This window comes from Eubalaena glacialis, chromosome 7, assembly GCF_028564815.1.
Source record: "Eubalaena glacialis isolate mEubGla1 chromosome 7, mEubGla1.1.hap2.+ XY, whole genome shotgun sequence".
In the NCBI taxonomy this organism is placed as follows: domain Eukaryota; kingdom Metazoa; phylum Chordata; class Mammalia; order Artiodactyla; family Balaenidae; genus Eubalaena; species Eubalaena glacialis.
Window position 1 is genome coordinate 106,889,497 of NC_083722.1, and position 18,755 is coordinate 106,908,251.

General features: G+C 40.7%; 1 pseudogene; it reads right to left on the reverse strand.

Moving 5' to 3' along the window:
- LOC133095777 (store-operated calcium entry-associated regulatory factor-like) overlaps positions 1–18,755 on the reverse strand; it is a 102,980-nt pseudogene that overhangs the window by 36,189 nt on the left and 48,036 nt on the right.

The window sequence follows — 18,755 nt, forward strand, 5'->3', positions numbered from 1 at the left end:
ACCTCACACGGGTCAGAATGGCCATTCTCAAAAAATCTAGAAAAAATAATTGCTGGAAAGGGTGTGGTGAAAAGGGAACCCTCCTGCACTGTTGGTGGGAATGTAAGTTGATACAACCACTATGGAGAATTGTGTGGAGGTTCCTTAAAAAACTAAAAATAGAACTACCATATGACCCAGCAATCCCACTACTGGGCATATACCCTGAGAAAACCATAATTCAAAAAGAGACATGTACCACAATGTTCACTGCAGCACTATTTACAATAGCCAAGACATGGAACCAACCTAAATGTCCATCGACAGATGAATGGATGTGGCACATATATACAATGGAATATTAGCCTTAAAAAGAAATAAAATTGAGTTATTTATAGTGAGGTGGATGGACCTAGAGTCTGTCATCAGATTGAAGTAAGTCAGAAAGAGAAAAACAAATAGCATATGCTAACACATATATATGGAATCTTAAAAAAAGAAATGGTATTGATGAATCTAGTGGCAGGGCAGGAATAAACACATAGACATATATAATGGACTTGAGGACACGGGGTGGGGAGGGGGAAGCTGGGGTGAAGTGAGAGTAGCATCAACATATATACAGTACTGAATGTAAAATAGTTAACTAGTAGGAAGCAGCAGCATAGCACAGGGTGATCAGCTTGGTGCTTTGCGATGACCTAGAGAGGTGGGATAGGGAGGGTGGGAGGGAGGCTCAAGAGGGAGGGGTTATGGGGATATATGTATATATATGGGGATATATGTATGCATATGGCTGATTCACTTTGTTGTACAACAGAAACTAACACAGTATTGTGAAGTAGTTATACTCCAATAAAGATCTATTTAAAAAAAAAACCAATCAAAAAATGGGCAGAAGACCTAAATAGACATTTCTCCAAAGAAGACATACAGATGGCCAAGAGGCACATGAGAAGCTGCTCAACATCACTAATTGTTAGAGAAATGCAAATCAAAACCACAGTGAGGTATCACCTCACACCGGTTAGAATGGGTATCATCAGAAGATCTACAAACAACAAATGCTGGAGAGGGTGTGGAGAAAAGGGAACCCTCTTGCACTGTTGGTGGGAATGTAAATTAATACAGCCACTATGGAAAACAGTATGGAGGTTCCTTAAAAAACTAAAAATAGAATTACCATACGACCCAGCAATCCCTCTACTGGGCATATACCCAGAGAAAACCATAATTCAAAAAGACACATGCACCCCAATGTTCACTGCGGCACTATTTACAATAGCCAGGTCATGGAAGCAACCTAAATGCCCATTGACAGATGAATGGATAAAGAAGATGTGGCACATATATACAATGGAATATTACTCAGCCATAAAAAGGAATGAAATTGGGTCATTTGTAGAGATGTGGATGGACCTAGAGACTGTCATACAGAGTGAAAGAAGCCAGAAAGAGAAAAATATCGTATATTAACACACATATGTGGAATGTAGAAAAATGGTACAGATGAACTGGTTTGCAAGACAGAAATAGAGACACAGATGTAGAGAACAACCATATGGACACCAAGGGGGGAAAGGGGGTGGGTGGTGGGATGAGTTGGGAGATTGGGATTGACATATATACACAAATATGTATAAAATAGGTAACTAATAAGAACCTGCTGTATAAAAAATAAGTAAAATTCAAAAAATAAAAATAAAAACATAAATGGGTTTTCAGAGGTGAAATCAGTGGCTTGTGAGCCAGCTTAATGAATGCTAGAAACAGGCACTTGTTGATGAAATTGATGGCATTGAGAGTATGTAGCTTGGCTAAAACATTTTAGAGACACTCCCTCCCCTGGCATGAAGAGGGTGTGAGACTCCATGAGCTCTCGGGATGGCAGTCCAGGCTGCTTCCTCTGCATCTGCATCTGGCCACTGATGCAGGGCGATTCTGGTTGCCTGAAGGGGATTCTAACTGTCACAGAATGTGGCTCTGGAATATTCTTATCTCTGTCTAAGATTTATTGAATTTAATTTGGGGACTTCCCTGGTGACACAGTGGTTAAGAATCCGCCTGCCAATTCAGGGGACATGAGTTCGAGCCCTGGTCTGGGAAGATCCCACATGCCGCGGAGCAACTGAGCCCGTGCGCCACAACTACTGAGCCCGCGTGCCACAGCTACTAAAGACCCCGTGCTCCGCAACAAGAGAAGCCTCCGCGATGAGAAGCCTGCGTACCACAACAAAGAGTAGCCCCCGCTCGCCGCAACTAGAGAAAGCCCGCACGCAGCAACGAAGACCCAACGCAGCCAAAAATAAATAAATAAAATAAATAAATTTATTAAAAAAACAAAACATATCTGTCACCTACTTGGGGCCTTTCTCTTCCTTTTTTCCGGCTGCTTGACCCTCACCAGGCTCAGTGCCAGGCTAGGGCTGTACACCAAGGCTGTCTTTGCCCAGCCGTATGCCCTCCCGACAACGGGAACCTTGCCCTTTTTCCAGCCTCCCTTTCTAGATGGGACCTTGGGGAGAGCAAAGCAGATAGACAAGGCCAGGCACCAGAGGCTTGAAAGGCTTGCAGCTCTTGCCAAGGAAAATGTCAAACTTTATAGGGAGAAAATTGTGTTTCACACACTCCAGACCAAATTCCCATTTTTTTGCCATTACATGCCTAAAAGATGTGTCCATTTTGGATGTAAAAGATTGATTTTTTCACATTTGTTTAAGAGATACGGTGAGATATGGAGTTGAATAAAAAAAAGAGCCTCTATTGGCCAGAGAATAAGACTTGGTTTGGATGTTATTTGTGCCTTGACAAAGCTGTGGGGGCCTTGGGCTAGTCACCTTCCTTCCCTGGGCCTCATGTGCAAAATAAGAAAGTAGAAACAGATGATCTCTAAGGTTCCCTCTACTCAGCCCTGATATTTTGTTTATTGAAATTCAACATGACCTATGTCTGTTTTGTTCAAAATAAGTTGGCCCTTGTCCATCAGCTGGAGACTGGGTAAATGCATTGAGGCCCAGTCATATAATGGAATGTTACTCAGCAATAAAAAAGAATGGCTGCCGGTAAATGCAACATCATAGATGAACCTCAGAAATATTATATCAAGTGAAAGAAGCTAGACACAAAAGACTACAGATTGTAAGAGTCCATTATACAAAGTTAAAAACAGACAAAACTTAATTGTAGTGATAATAGAGGGGTTGCTTTGTGTGTGTGGAGGGGTGGTGGTTATTGACTATGAAGGAACATGGGGAACTTTTGGGGGGGATGAAGGTGTTCAACACATTGATCTGGGTGGGGGTTACAGCAGTATAAACAGGTGAAAATTCATCAAGCTGTACACCTAAGATTTATGCATTTTTCTGTACTTCAATAACAACTCAATAAAACACTATTAATATATAATTATATAAATCTTAATACACAAATATTATGTATGTGTATATATACATATATATAATCATACATGTGTGTATATTACTTCTAGAACTGTCCACAGTAAAAACCACTAGAAGTGTCCAAATGCCAAGTTTTCACAAAACAATTAACAAAGTATACCCCTGGGTGTGCTCATGCTCTAAAAGGAAGAAAAACGATCTGATCCTTTTTGATAAGAACTTGGTCATATTCTTGGTATGACCAAGCTTTGGGAAATGCCACTTGTCCAAGAGACGAGAGAAGAGAAAGCTTCAGGTTTGAGGAAGTCTGCTTAAGGCTCAGGGGAGCCCACTCAGCAAGTCATGGTGGGAATGGGGCTGGGAGACTTGTTTTCCAGATGTGGCCGAATCACCACCAAACCCCGCCTTTCTCAAATCCTTTAAGGGAAAGCCACGTGACTGGTCCAGGCCCTGCCCAGCTGCAGGCCTCTGAGCACCTCCAAGGACCATCTGCTCATCACCCCCAGGCCGAGCCCCACCCTGAGTCACAGTCAGTTCTCATTTGAGAAACCACAGCAGCTGCCTCGGTGGTGTCCTGGCGGCTGCTCTTGCCCCAGTGTATGAATCAGCTCAGGCTGCCGTGACAAAGGGCCACAGACGGGAGGGCTTAATCTGCGGAAATGTATCTCCTCACAGTTCTGCAGATTGGAAGTCCAAGATCAAGGTGCTGAGGCCTCTCTCCTTCCTTGTACGTGACTGTCTTCTCCGTGTGTGTGTGTGTCCAAATTTCCTCTTCTTATAAGGACACCAGAAATCTTAGATTAGGGCCCACCCATGTGAGCTGATTTTGACTGAATCACCTCTTTAAAAGCCCTATCTCCAAATGCAGTCACATTATGAGGTACCGGGGTTAGGACTTCAGCATACGGTTTTTTTTATTTGTTGGTTGCACCGGGTCTTAGTTGTGGCTTGCCATCTCCTTAGTTGTGGCAGGCGGGCTCCTTAGTTGTGGCCCGCCAGCTCCTTAGTTGCGATATGCAGGCTCCTTAGTTGTGGCATGTGAACTCTTAGTTGTGGCATGCGTGTGAGATCTAGTTCCCTGACCAGGGGTTGAACCCGGGCTCCCTGCATTGGGAGCGTGGAGTCTTAACCACTGCACCACCAGGGAAGTCCCCAGCATATGGGTTTTAAGGGGACACGATTCAGCCCATAACACTCATCAAGGACACTTTCTGTCCAATTGCCAAAGGGAGCTTTCCAAAGCACAAATGTGATTGTGTTGCTTCCCACTCAGAAGTATTCCATGTCTCCCCTCAATCCTCAGGATACATTTCAAATTTCTCACCCTGGCTCAAGGCCCAACGGTGGTCCGGCCCTGCCTCCTGCACCCTCCTCATCTCTTACCATTCTCCCTCGTTCTCTATTCCCGCCTCCTTGCTGCCCCGCCCCTGCCCTGGGGCCTTTGCACAAGCAGTCCTTTTGTCTGATGTGCCCATGTGTCTTGAGGAACTCATCTCTGACTGATTCTCACCCCTGCACGTGGCTCAAAAAATGAGAAGCCTTTATTAATTCCTCCTCTCTCCCCCAAACCCCTTTATAATTCTCAATGTGGATTCTGATACCTCCAGGAACTCTTGTGTTTCAGTGCCTCAGAACTTTCCAGGCCTATGGAAGGGCCCTCACCTGTGCCAGACTTCAAATGTGGGGGTGGGAGGGGGTCCATGGGGGGAGGTGGTGGCAGAGGCAGAGATCTGACTGGGGAGGAAGGGGCTGGAAGGGAAGGGAGGGTTTCTCAGCGTTGTTGGTTTTGCAAAGCAGGAAGACAGGGAGTGTCTTTGTGGTTCCAGAATGCCTGGGGAGGCTGGAGAGACCGCCCAGAGAGCTTGAGGCAGGTGGGTATCCACGGTCAGGTATGTGGCTGGTGGTGAGGGAAACTTTTGGAGTCAACAGGGGCTGGTCAATGGAGCACAGAGAAGCAGGCTAAACAGCTGCTAAGGGGAGCAGAAGAATAAGTGACCACAGTAGCCTCTCAGTGGGCTGGAGAACAGGCCCCATCCCTGTTTTCCCATTGTCACAGAAAGCCCCCATCCTTGGTTCTTATTTGAGCCTAAAACAGAGTAGCCCACAAAACCATGCCTGAGACTGAGTGCTTGCCAATCTGATGAGTGTGGGCAGAGGGACACCCTTACGCAATTGAGACAAATAAGATAATGTGATGTTTCGTGTGTCCATATGTTGTGGAGCAAATTGGTGCCTACCTGTGATGGTCAGTTTTATATGTCAGTCTGGCTGGACCACAGATATTTGGTTGAACATTATTCTGGATGTTTGCATTTTTTGGATGAGATCAACATTTAAATTGGTGGACTCTGGGTAAAGCAGATTGCTCTCCATAGTGGGGGTGGGCCTCATCCAATCAGTTGAAGGCCTTCATAAAATAAAGACTGACCTCCACCAAGCAAGAAGGAATTCTGCCAGCAGTTGGCCCTTGGACTCAAACTGCAGTTCTTCCCTGGGCCTCTAGCCCACAGACCTACTTTGCAGATTGTAGAATTATCAAGCCTGCACAATTATGTGAGCCAATTCCTTAAAATAAACCTCTCTATATACATATGTACACATTCTGTTTCTCTGGAGAACCATAACTAATACACCACCATACAGCATGCCCCAGGCCACACTGCTCATATTCTGGTTAATTCTGCTCATCCTTTTAGGTCTCTGCTTAAATGGCATTTCCTACAGGAAGTCTTCCCCGACCACCATCAGCCCCACTCCCAAGCTGTGTTAGGTGCCTCCTCTGTGTTGCCATAGAAATCTGTCTGCCCTTTGTTGTAGTGCTCATCAAACTGAGCTTTAATTTTTCCATTACAGAGATTTTCAGAGTGGGTATTAATTATCTGTGTCCCCACGTAGATTATGAGCAGAAATTGTGTTTTACTAATAGGGCCTGGCACATAGTTGTTGAATGATGAATGAATGAATGAATGAAAGAAAAGAATAAGAATGTATGTGAATGCTTATATGAGTTCCTGTTGCTGCTGTAACAAATGTTAAAAAGCAAAATTCAACTGAGTAAATTTTAAAGATCTTACTTGCTTTATTCAATAATTCATGAATTGGGCAGCATCCCATCTAGCAGATAAAAGGGAGCTCCAAGGAGCTGTATGAAATGAAAGATTTTATAGGCAGAAAGGGGTTGGACAAGGAAGTTATACTAACAAAAAGTGGACTGGTTATGGCCACGTCATCTTCCTAGAGAGGATGGCAGTTGTCTGTCAAGTAGATGACCTCACTAGTGCTGACCAGGTAATTCCTGTTTGACTGGTTTAAGTTTCCATTCCTGGGAAAGGCTGAAACTATAATAAAGTTAGGTATTAAGTCTCAATTTGGTTATGAGGTGCTTAGTATAAGTGACTCCATTTGGGGCCTGTTGTCTCTTTTTTAACAATATCCCCCTTTTGGTTAAGCTCTCAGTCTAACAGAGATGCTATCAAAATTTAAGCCATTAGCACTACTCCCAGCTACCTCTCTGGAGTTCTCACAGTTTTTCCTGACCCTCTGTATGGTATTTACAGGTCATGACCTCTTTTTGCTGGATCTCTGTGGTATTCACAGGTCACAACTTCAGTCATTCTCTTCATTTCTTCATTCCTTTGGTTGGTCATTCTCTTCATTCCTTTTCTGACATTCTAGTCTTAGGGAGATCATTTGCTTGGTGACTGGCAGTTGCAAACCTGAATTTAAAGCTTCTGAGAGAATACAGTACACCAGGGGAACTACTATGATTATTATAAGCAGGATAATTCTCAATGTCTGGAGTGCACTTCAGAGCTGTGTTCCCCGAGACCCAAACCAATCAGAATCAAATAAGTCAAAGAAAGGAGTCAATTTCTTAAGCCAAGTGCCTTGTTCAGTGATTTTATGTAGCTGAGTTTCAATTTCTCCAGAAGTATTAATCCAGTTTCAGCAAGTGGTGTTGGCCATTGCACAAGCACCTCCTTGCTCAGCTAGAAGGTAATCAAGGGCTAGCCTGTTAGCAAGAGCAGCTGTGGCCAGAGAATTTAAGAATTTTTGTGGGGCAGCTATTGCTTTAGCGGCAGATTCTACAAAATCTTCAAAAGTTAAGGAGAGGTTTCTGATCATAGCTTTGTTTGCATTTACTCTGAGCAAGGGGAGGTGTGATCTACCAAAGGAAGCTAATTTTGAATCACGAATGCCTCCTGGTAATTCCCGTTTGAGTCTGTGGCTCAGGCCTAGAAAGTGACAGCCAGGTCAGTAAAATTTAAGAGTCGGTAGACTACACAGGAGGTTTTATTCTACTTACCTTTGCCTTGGGTTCCTTTCCTTATACACAGCCTGGATGCAAGGTCCTCTGGGTTTGGGGTTGTTGACCAGAGACAAGGAAATGGACTCCCAAGGTCAGAGAGTCTGACACAATAGAGACGGGGATGAGTTTTGCTTTTTGTTTTTTGTGTTTTTTTTGAGAAACTGAGGTGTTGGAAATCAGGAAGACATTTGTGACAGGCAGAAAGAACTACAGGATCACCAGCATCAAAGCAAATCCAACAGTCAGTTTATCCTCATTTACAGTGGCCTGAGATATGTGAACAGTAAACTTTTCAGGCCAGAGCAAGGAAAAAGGTGGACAAAAGAATCATAAAGAGCTTCATGGTGTAAGAATTAAGAAAAGAATGGTCAGAAAGGGAAGGAGAAATGGAAGGAAACGTGCTTGATCCCCTTGATCTGACGTTTTGGGAGGAAGCAGTCTGCCTCAGTGTTGACTACTTCTCTTCCTAGTCAATTTGATTTTGAGGTCTCTGGCATTTACACGAGACCAGATGTCAGATGGGGTCTTCTTCAGCTGTGAAATATGTCCCAAAGTTTCAACACCTTGTAATTTGGCTGTAGTGTCAGTGGTCAAGAATACTTGGTAGGGTCCTTTCCATGAATCTCACTTTTACAAAAGCATCAGAGTAGAGCAATAACTGCCTGTAAATGACAGAAGATTTTAATAATGGCGATAGTTAAAGATCTGATTAGAGTTCATTATAATGCAATTGATATAGAAATTTGGTTATTTCTGAGACATACAATATTTTAAAATAATAACTAGAATTATGACTGATAACATTATTCCAGGACACATCAGAATTTCAGGAATTTCATATAATTTCTGGAACACTTGTAACTTATACCTTTATGAATACAACATAAAGAAGGCTTGGTATTACTTTTTATTTAACAATGCTTCCCATATAATTTAACATATTAAATAAGCCTAATTAGCTCAACATCTTCTTTTTTATCAATATAAGGAGAGAGAACACATATTCTGAGATGTTCCAGGGATCCTCTGGAAAAATCCCAAAGTTACTTCTAAGTCAAAAAGACTTCATTTGGAATTTGGCGAAGTTTGTAAATAAATATAGAAAGTTTTTGACCCTTGACTAAATAAAGATCACAGATCGTCATGAAACAGCGCTTAGATATTTAACCAAAGTGACAGTAAAAGATTTCCAAGGCATATACAAAAGGTTACATAGTTGTAAGCAAAACTTAGCTCTTTTACAATTGAGAAAACTCAGTTTTCTTAAATATTCAAAGAGCTAAGACAACATGAAGCACAGGAAATTATTTTGGTAAGACATAAAATCTTTGCTTTCTAGGCAGATTACTCAAAAGGTGAAGAAAAACCTTTCACAATATCATTCTTATCAAAAGCAGACCAAAAGTAAAAAAAAAAAAAACAACTTTGAAAGAGAAAACCAAATTCTGATTTTGTACCAGTATACTTTTGATATAAAAACTCCCTTTTTAAATTAATTCATTCCAGTCTTAGCTTGACCATGCATAAAATTCCTAAGATTCCTTTTCCGCAAAACTTCCACAAGTTTTTTTTTAATATCCCTTCAGATTTTGTCCTATGTTTTTCCTCTTTCTCATCCTGGATCAATCATTTTGCTTTCTTTACCTAATTTTGCTTTCTTACCTAACCATAAACACTTGTTTCCTTTCATCTTTATTATTTCTAAGTAGTTTTAAGTACATATATTGATTACAATTCTTAACTCTAAGAACCTTTAATTTCTAGTGAAAACTAAGAAGTAAGCAATTGTAGATTGTCTCTTACACTAGCGTTCTTTAGATTGGCAAATTGATGAATACATGAATAACCTCTAGAAGCATATGCTTTCTCACAGTACAATTTTTTAAATGTGGAAGAAGACATGTTTACTGGTAGACCCAAATATCTTTAGTTCCTCTGATAAAAAGCTAAAAGTGGATAAATCTGTATTCAGTAATGAATGTTTCTGTATTTGGAAATGATCTAGATTTTCAATGAATTTCCATCATTTAAGTTAACTTATCAAAACTTTAAAGTTTCAGTTTATAAAACTATTTGGCAAACTATTTTTTAGTAGACATACTTTTACACATAGTTATTGCTGAAAGTTCACCTAAAAACTTTTATCTCATTTATATCTGTCTACATCAGTTGTTCTTAACAATTATGTTTTAACTATCCACGAAAACTTCTCGGCACATTGGACAAAGTCTGCTGTCATCCCAAGCTATTTTTCTTGCTGACAAATTCTGTAACAAAGATAACATGAGCTTATTTGACTTTAGTAAACTTAAGTAGAATAAAAGCTTTATATTTAATGCTGATAAGTCTAAAGACAGGCCTCTTTTAATTAAACCAAAAAATTTAAACTAGCTTTTATTTACTAAAGGTTTATCGTAAATCATGTTAAGTTGAAAAACATTTGGGTTAATTTCTATATTTTTGAGAGTCTAGAAGCATTTATTTTCCTTTAAGTGAATTAAATAAAGTTCTTTTACAAATTGCTCTTAGCAATGCCACCCAAAGGTAGAAAAATATCACACAGCTACAACATACATTCATAGACATACATAAACATTTAGACAAATGCAAGCAGAGATCTTATAGCTTTAACTTAACATTTTTAGCTGTGAAATGGGTATGATAATGCAAAACTCGCTAGCTTGTAAAAGAACAGTTGGATTCAAACTTTTTTTTTTTTTTGGGCGGTTGGAATAAGTTAAGTTTACCTGCTAGGATGGCTAAAGTTTTTTTTATTAATATTTTTAGAGAAGACACTTAAGATTTGTATTCATCCTTGGCAAGTAATCTTATGGAAGCTGTGGACTAGATTTTGGGCAAGGGAGCTTCTCTGGCAGTTTGTATTTGTATTTTTATTTTTTTTAAAAAAGATTTATTTATTCATTTATTTTTGGCTGCATTGGGTTTTAGTTGTGGCATGCGGGATCTTTATTGAGGCATGTGGAATCTTTTGTTGTGGTGCGTGGGCTCTTTGTTGCGGCGCACAGGCTTCTCTCTAGTTGTGGCGTGTGGGTTTTCTCTTCTGTAGTTGTGGTGCACAGACTCCAGGGCACGTGGGCTCTGTAGTTTGCAGCCCACAGGCTCTAGTTGAGGTGCGCGAACTCAGTAGCTGTGGTGTGCAGGCTCAGTAGTTGTGGCACGTGAGCTTAGTTGCCCTGCGGCACGTGGGATGTTAGTTCCTTGACCAGGGATCGAACCTGCGTTCCCTGCATTGGTAGGCGGATTCTTTACCACTGGACCACCAGGGAAGTCCCTGGCAGTTTGTATTTTTAAAAAGCCTCTTTCTCTCTTTTTTTCAATCTTGGGAATTGGAGGTGGTAAGGATAAGTGGACTTTGAATTGTTTCTAGAGCTGGGTTTCTGGTTTTGCAAAAATTTGAAAGCCAAGGACTTTTAATTCTTCAAAGAATGGGCTGTAGCCTAAATGATATCTAGGGGCTGATCTGCCCTTCCAACTACATTATCTTCAATTTGCTTCTTTATATCAGGGAGAACTAAGATGGAAATTAAATGAGTTCTATGTTCTGGGTATAGGGCTGTTTGTCTTTGGAATGTTTTAGTAAATTTTTCCATAAGGGCTTCAGAAGGTTTTACTTTCTCTCTAGATACATTTAGCTTAAGGGAAGAGGCCTAAAAAAAGTTCCTATCAGGCTCTGAATATTAGCTTCCAATTTGGCCAACTTCTGACGATAGAGCTACATTAAAAATCTTTTCAAATATCTTGCCAGGTTTCAGCTGGGACAAACAGTAAATATTTCTGGCAGTATTGAACAATCCCATGGATACAAGAGGCATCCTCAAAGAGGGTGCAAAATATAGTACGCTCCCAAGATCTAGAGCCACTTCCAAAGATAGCCAAAAGAAAGAAGGACCTAGACAATTCCCTGGAGGGCTGGCGATGGACCCTAGCCACAAATGTTCAACCCACATTTCTGTCTGGCCATATTTTGAGGCCCCCAGCCTGGCAGTTACCAAGCCAAGCTGTCAGGACACAAAAGAAGACAAACAAGGTTACAGCTGTCCCTGGGAGAGAAAGGACCAATAACCAATGGGTCTGGATTTGGAAAGGGACAGTGTGAAATTGTATTTTCCTCTTTCCACCAAGCACTACAGGCAGAGATTCAGGAGAGCTGTTTTTGGTAAGAATTCTCACCCTTCACTGGCTTCTGCCAGTTTTCCCTGGATCCCATCTGCAGGCTCCAGTATCTACCAGAATTTGGCATGGTTTTCCATTAATTTTAATTTTAGTTTCCCTTGGCTATTTAAGGGAATAGCATAGCAGTTTACCAGAAAATCCTTCAGAGACCCATCAACCCTGGGAGTGACCCATTTGGGAGTCCTCCTTCAATGGTAGGTATGTGGGGGCATTCAACGTGATGTGGAAGGATTTGCATAAAACCTTTGAGGAAAATATTTTCCCACTGTCCCAGGTGTTTACAAATGAGACATTGACCCATGGGCCAGCATTTTGATGATGGACCCCTAGCAGATTACAATGGAGGAGGCCCGGGTATTATTTTAGGTTTCTGGCCTTGGGGTGATTGCAGCTTGATGGACTTCTGTTTACAATCCTTTCAAAGTGCTCAGCTATAGTCACAAGTCCAGTCAGGCCAAGGGCCTCCCATCCTTTTTTCTTCCTTTTATCAAACCACTAACCTCAAGAGATAATCCATTTACAAATAAGGCAGCTAGAGCAGGTTGGTTGACATCATTTATTGTATGGAACCCAGAACGCCATAGGAAGAGATCTTCCAGATGGGCTTTAAAGTCCGCTACAGATTTATCTTCCTTTTGTTTGCATGTTTGACCAATCAGTGCAGGCAGGGAAGACTCTAGAAATAGCTTTTAAAAGATCAGTTGCTATTTTGCAAGCTTTTCCTGGTCCGTAAGGAGACCGTGTTGAAGACTGAGGATCTCAAATGTCATCCTTGGGTCGTGCCGTTCTGCTTCCCGCATCCATTTTTGGGCTTCACCAGGTCCTACCAGCATGTGCACAAGCTGATAAAGACCTGGCAGCCTGGGGTCATAGGCCTCAATAAGGGCTCTAAATTTTTCAGAAAACTTTTGGGGAATCCTCCCTTGGTTTAGAAAATTCTTTAATCCTTAGTTCGGTCCTTGACCAAGAAGTGAAGAGGATCACCTGCAGCCACAGGTGGTCTTATTTTATTTTATTTTTCTGTCATTTTAATGTAAGATTGAACAGACTGCTACAACAACACTTGAGATTCCACAGAGAACTGCATGATTTTGCTATTAGAAGACATTTGTTGAAGTATTTGAACTTTACCTCTTTAAAAAAATGAATATGGTCCATCAACAACAGATGAATGAATAAAGAAGATGTGGTGTGTGTGTATGTATGTATGTGTGTGTGTGTGTGTGTGTGTGTGTGTGTGTGTATATATATATATATATACACATATATAAATAAAATGTCTACAACAGAGTAGCCATAAAAAAGAATGAAATTCTCCCATTTGCAACAATGTGGATGGACCTAGAGAGTATTATACTTAGTGAAATAAGTCAGACAGAGAAAGACAAATACTGTATGTTACCACGTATATGTGGAATCTAAAAAATAAAACAAATGAATGAATATAACAAAACAAACTCACAGGTATAGAGAACAAGCTAGTGGTTACCAGTGGGGAGAGGGAAGGGGGGAGGGACAAAATAGGGTTAGGAGATTAAGAGGCACAAAATCCTATCTATAAAATAAATAAGCTAGGGAATTCCCTGGCAGTCCAGTGGTTAGGACTCTGTGCTCTCACTGCCGAGGGCCTGGGTTCAGTCCCTGATCAGGGAATTAACAACAGAAACTAACACAGTATTGTGAAGTAGTTATACTCCAATAAAGATCTATTTAAAAAAAAAAACCAATCAAAAATGGGCAGAAGACCTAAATAGACATTTCTCCAAAGAAGACATACAGATGGCCAAGAGGCACATGAGAAGCTGCTCAACATCACTAATTGTTAGAGAAATGCAAATCAAAACCACAGTGAGGTATCACCTCACACCGGTTAGAATGGGTATCATCAGAAGATCTACAAACAACAAATGCTGGAGAGGGTGTGGAGAAAAGGGAACCCTCTCGCACTGTTGGTGGGAATGTAAATTGATACAGCCACTATGGAGAACAATATGGAGGTTCCTTAAAAAACTAAAAATAGAATTACCATATGACCCAGCAATCCCACTACTGGGCATATACCCAGAGAAAACCGTAATTCAAAAAGACACATGCACCCCAATGTTCATTGCAGCACTATTTACAATAGCCAGGTCATGGAAGCAACCTAAATGCCCATCAACAGACGAATGGATAAAGAAGTTGTGGCACATATATACAATGGAATATTACTCAGCCATAAAAAGGAACGAAATTGAGTCATTTGTTGAGACGTGGATGGATCTAGAGACTGTCATACAGAGTGAAGTAAGTCAGAAAGAGAAAAACAAATATCGTATATTAACGCATGTATGTGGAACCTAGAAAAATGGTACAGATGAGCCGGTTTGCAGGGTAGAAATTGAGACACAGATGTAGAGAACGGACATATGGACACCAAGGGGGGAAAACAGCGGTGGGGTGGGGATGGTGGTGTGCTGAATTGGGCGATTGGGATTGACATGTATACACTGATGTGTATAAAATGGATGACTAATAAGAACCTGCAGTATAAACAAACAAACAAAACAACTAATACTAAACTTTCATTGGGTTATTTGTATGGAAATATGTTAATATAAATGTTTCAGACATTACATGAAATTTCTAAAAATCTTATATGTTCTGGTATAATGTTATAAGTCATAATCCTAGTTATTACTTTAAAATGTATATCTCAGAAATAACTAATTTTCTTGTCAACTGCATTATTATGAACTTTCATCAAATCTTTAACTGTGGTCATTTTTAAGTCTTTTGTCATTTACAGACAGTTCTGGGTGTACTCTGATGCTTTTGTAAATATGTTCCTATAAAAGGGTTTCATCTTCAGGAAATTCATGGAAAAGACTCTGACAAGTACAGGTTTCTGGTACCTGACTGTACTGCTGAACTGAATGAATAAGCATTTTCAGAACTCTAATGAAAAACTGATGAGCTCATAAAAGTGCTAACAAAAGATCAAGATGAAAAAAAAAATTAATTACACGGGACTGAGTGAACTGATGAGGATGAGTATAATTTTTGTGACTTTCTGTTTGAATTTAAAAAAAGAAAAAATCCCACAAGGACTCAGAGGCAAAGAATATACAAATCAATTTTCACTGCAAAGTAAAGGAGCTGTTACAGTGGAGGATTACTGGACTGAATGTCAATATTATGACATAGTATGAGTGTGTTTCATGTTTGGTAATTGCAATCATTGTTGCTTTTGTTGTGGTCATCCATGTACAATGCTTGGTGTCAGTCTATTTATCTCTTGTAAAAATAAAATACAGTGTGTGTGGAAAAAAAAAAAAGATCCCACAAGCCATGCTGCGTGGCCATAAATTAATTAATTAATTAATTAAGCTAAAAGGATATATTGTACAGCACTGGGAATATAGCCAATAATTTATAATAACTTGAAATGGAGTATAATATATAAAAATATTGAATCACTATGTTGTATATCTGGAACTAATATAATATTTAAATCAATATTGTAAAAATTGAAATATTTCCATTTTTAAAATGAAATGGAGGTTTCAAGTGTTTTTTTCAGCACACAAACATTCACAACAACCTTCTAGATACTTGTTTTCTACTTTTCCAAAAAAGGTAATTCTCATTTACTAGAACCTCACCCACCACTGAAGAATTCAAAGCTCCTGAGCTCAAAAGTGATCAAAACACACAGATAAGTATAATTAGTAGTCCAAAGCTTGGTTTAAATATTTGAAGAACAGGAAACACCCAGTAATAAATACCAAGTATATTATCATTGTTTCTATGAGGTAATGACTCATAAAATAAAACCACCTAAGTCTGAAATTTTCTGTACTCAGTGTCTATTAGTATAAAGACTTCATTCTTAATGCTTCTTATGGCATCACAGGTTTTATAAATTAAACAATACATTTTTAGCATTCCACAGTAATCATCACTTTCAAAAACTATAATATACATCTGCATGTTACACAAACATATAATTCTCTACATGAGCATTTTGTCATATATCACTTCTTAGCCTCAAATAATACAAAAATCTATACAGAACAAAACACCACAGAACTTTTGTATATTCCCTTTCCCCAGTTGTTAGCAGGTAGCACTGCTTTAAAAAGAAAGTGATGAAAAATCAGAAATTTTGCAACCAGTGTTGGACTTCAACTTTTTACTTTATCATCTTATAGTACCACCATATCCTGCTGCTGTTCTGGGTCTGGTCTCTGAGCTTGAACATGCCAAAGAGCTACCTGTGCCTCCAAGAAGTGGTAAGCAGGGCTCTTCCACGTGCTGGAGTATGAGGGAGGGTGAGATGGGTGGTACCATGAGTCTGAGAAGGGTGTTGCTGCTCTATTGCTGCCAAATATTCTAATATTCCTCCAGTTCCCAAGCCAGTCCAGAACCCTGGTCCTGAGTGTTCATTTCCTTGCTGTCCATGCAAGCACTGCCAAAACCAGAGGTTGCACCATGTTGACCTGTGAACTCAGCCTTAAAGCCCACAGGAGGGGCTCCTGCTGAGTTGGTGAATCTCTGATAATGATGGGAATGTGGAGTATACTCAGAATATGGTGGAGGAGAATCTTGACCATCACTAAGGAACAATATATAAACTCCAAAGTCAATAGCAAGTAGCACCACGATGGTAATCACTCCACTGATGCCACATGAATCTGGGGAGTACAACTTATTATAATAATCAGAGAAAGAGCTAAAGCCATGGTTTCCCCTAGACTCTCTTAATTTCTTCAGGCCAAGTTCCATGTGATCTAAGTTATACTCCAAGCTATAGGAGCCTCTTAGTATATACCTTCAGAGGATTCATAGCTTTTACAGCCTGGCAGTTTTTCCAAATTTGTACTTGATATCTAAATCAGTCTTACATTCCCACTGTACATCATAACCATCCCACCCTTTGTTCTGACACTGTATGAATTTGGGGGTATAAGCATCCCATCCAGCTATGCCTCCAATACATTTCACTGTGGGATTGGAGCCAACCCACGAGAAGTGGTATAGCGGTCCTAGTGGAGGGTAAGAGCTTTTACATCCCACAACAATATTCTGTCTAAGTCGTTCCAGCCCTGGGCAGGGCCCACGGTCAGCAGAAGTGAAAGGAAGCTGAGGAGAGGGAAGCGTCTGGCCACTTCCAGCCCGCCAGCCTTGGCCAGGGTGCTTGGTGAAGACGGCAAATAAAGAGGGATGGAGGGGAGTGGCATGAGTTATGTCATAGTCTTTTATTTTATGTGCATCTTATATCTTTAATTTTTCATTAGCCTTTGGCAATGACTCTTTTAATGAAACTATTTTGTGGTTTTGAAGCCCTCTGGAGGCTTCTGCGTGACAACTAAATTAGGTAACCTATTCTGCTTGTTTGATTTGGGAGCCCTTGTTTTAAAGTGCATTTCTTAATTGATCTTGTCTTGGAACATTCCTCATAAAGGCCATTATAATTCTAGGTTGTCTTGGTAAGATTCTGCCATTTTTGTGGATATCCACAGCTCCTGGGACCACAGTTCTTAGACATAAACAAGCGGGTGTGCCAGAAGGTGTGCTCGGTTCTTGGGAATTTCAGGATCCCATTTCTTCAGCTAAGCCTTGGGTCTCTTGGAGCCAAATTAATACCTAAGAAGCATGTGCCACTGGGTCGGGGATTGTGTGGTGTTTTACAGTGTATCTCGCTGCACGGAAATTTTCTTGAGGATGTTGAGTGACCTAGTGTTAATCTAACCTATTCTGTGATCAACGTATTCTAACACAGGAGTCTTGGAGTTAGGTGGTGAGTCTTGGAGTTAGGTGGTGAGTCTTGGAGTTAGGTGGTGAGTCTTGGAGTTAGGTGGTGAGTGCTCTAACAGCTTTGAAGTACGCAATCCATGTCCACCAGTGTTGCAGCTTTTGGCTTCTGAGATTCCCATTAGAAATAGCCGTTCCCTCCTGTGCATGTTAACACACCAGCAGTAACCAAAGAGCTGTTACTGTGGACTGGCCAACAGAAGGCCTTGTGTGCACCACCAGCAATTCCAGTGTAGAACTGGGGAAAGGACTGAACCAGCACATCCCCAACAAATGGGGACTGTGGACTGGGATTCCAGTCAAATGGGGCACTGCGGACTAAACCACCAGCATGTCCCAAAGTGGAACCAGGGACTGGGCCAAGAGCTTGGGACTTGGATTCTAGTAGAACTGTCTGCTAACTCAAGCTGACCTGCCCTGGGCTAGAAAGCCAATTACATCAGTGGCTCAATGCAAAGGAAACATAGCTCTGAACCAAGGAGAACCCTTGGAAATGGCAAGAAAGGCAGAGAACTAAAAGCATTTGTGGGTACCACTGCCTGTGTTTCTTGTTGCCCCCAAAGTTGTTGGGAGTTTCCTCCAGATCCCATTGCTGCTACAAAATTAAAAAACAAAATTCACCTGAGTAAACTTTAAAGATCTTATTGCCTTTATTCAGTGATTCATGAACCAGGTAGTATCCCATCCAGCAGACAGAAAGGGGCTTTGAGGAGCTGCACAAAATGAAAGGCTTTTATGAAGGGAGCAGGACAAGGAAGTTATACTAGCACAAAACAATTGGATATGCAAGGTCACCTTCCTTTAGCAGGGGCACAGGCTTCTATCAGGCAGGTTCAGTAGTGCTGACCAGGTCATTCCTGACTGGTTTAAGATTCTATTCCTGGGAGATTCTGAAATTATAATTAAATTAGGTAGTAAGTCTCAGTTTGGTGACATGGAACTTAGTATAAGTGACTCCATTTTGGGCCTGTTATCTCTTTTTTAACACAAATTACCATAAACTCAGTGGCTAAAAACAACACAAATGGATTATCTGACAGTTCTGGAGGTTAGGAGTCTGATGCCATTCTCCCTGGACT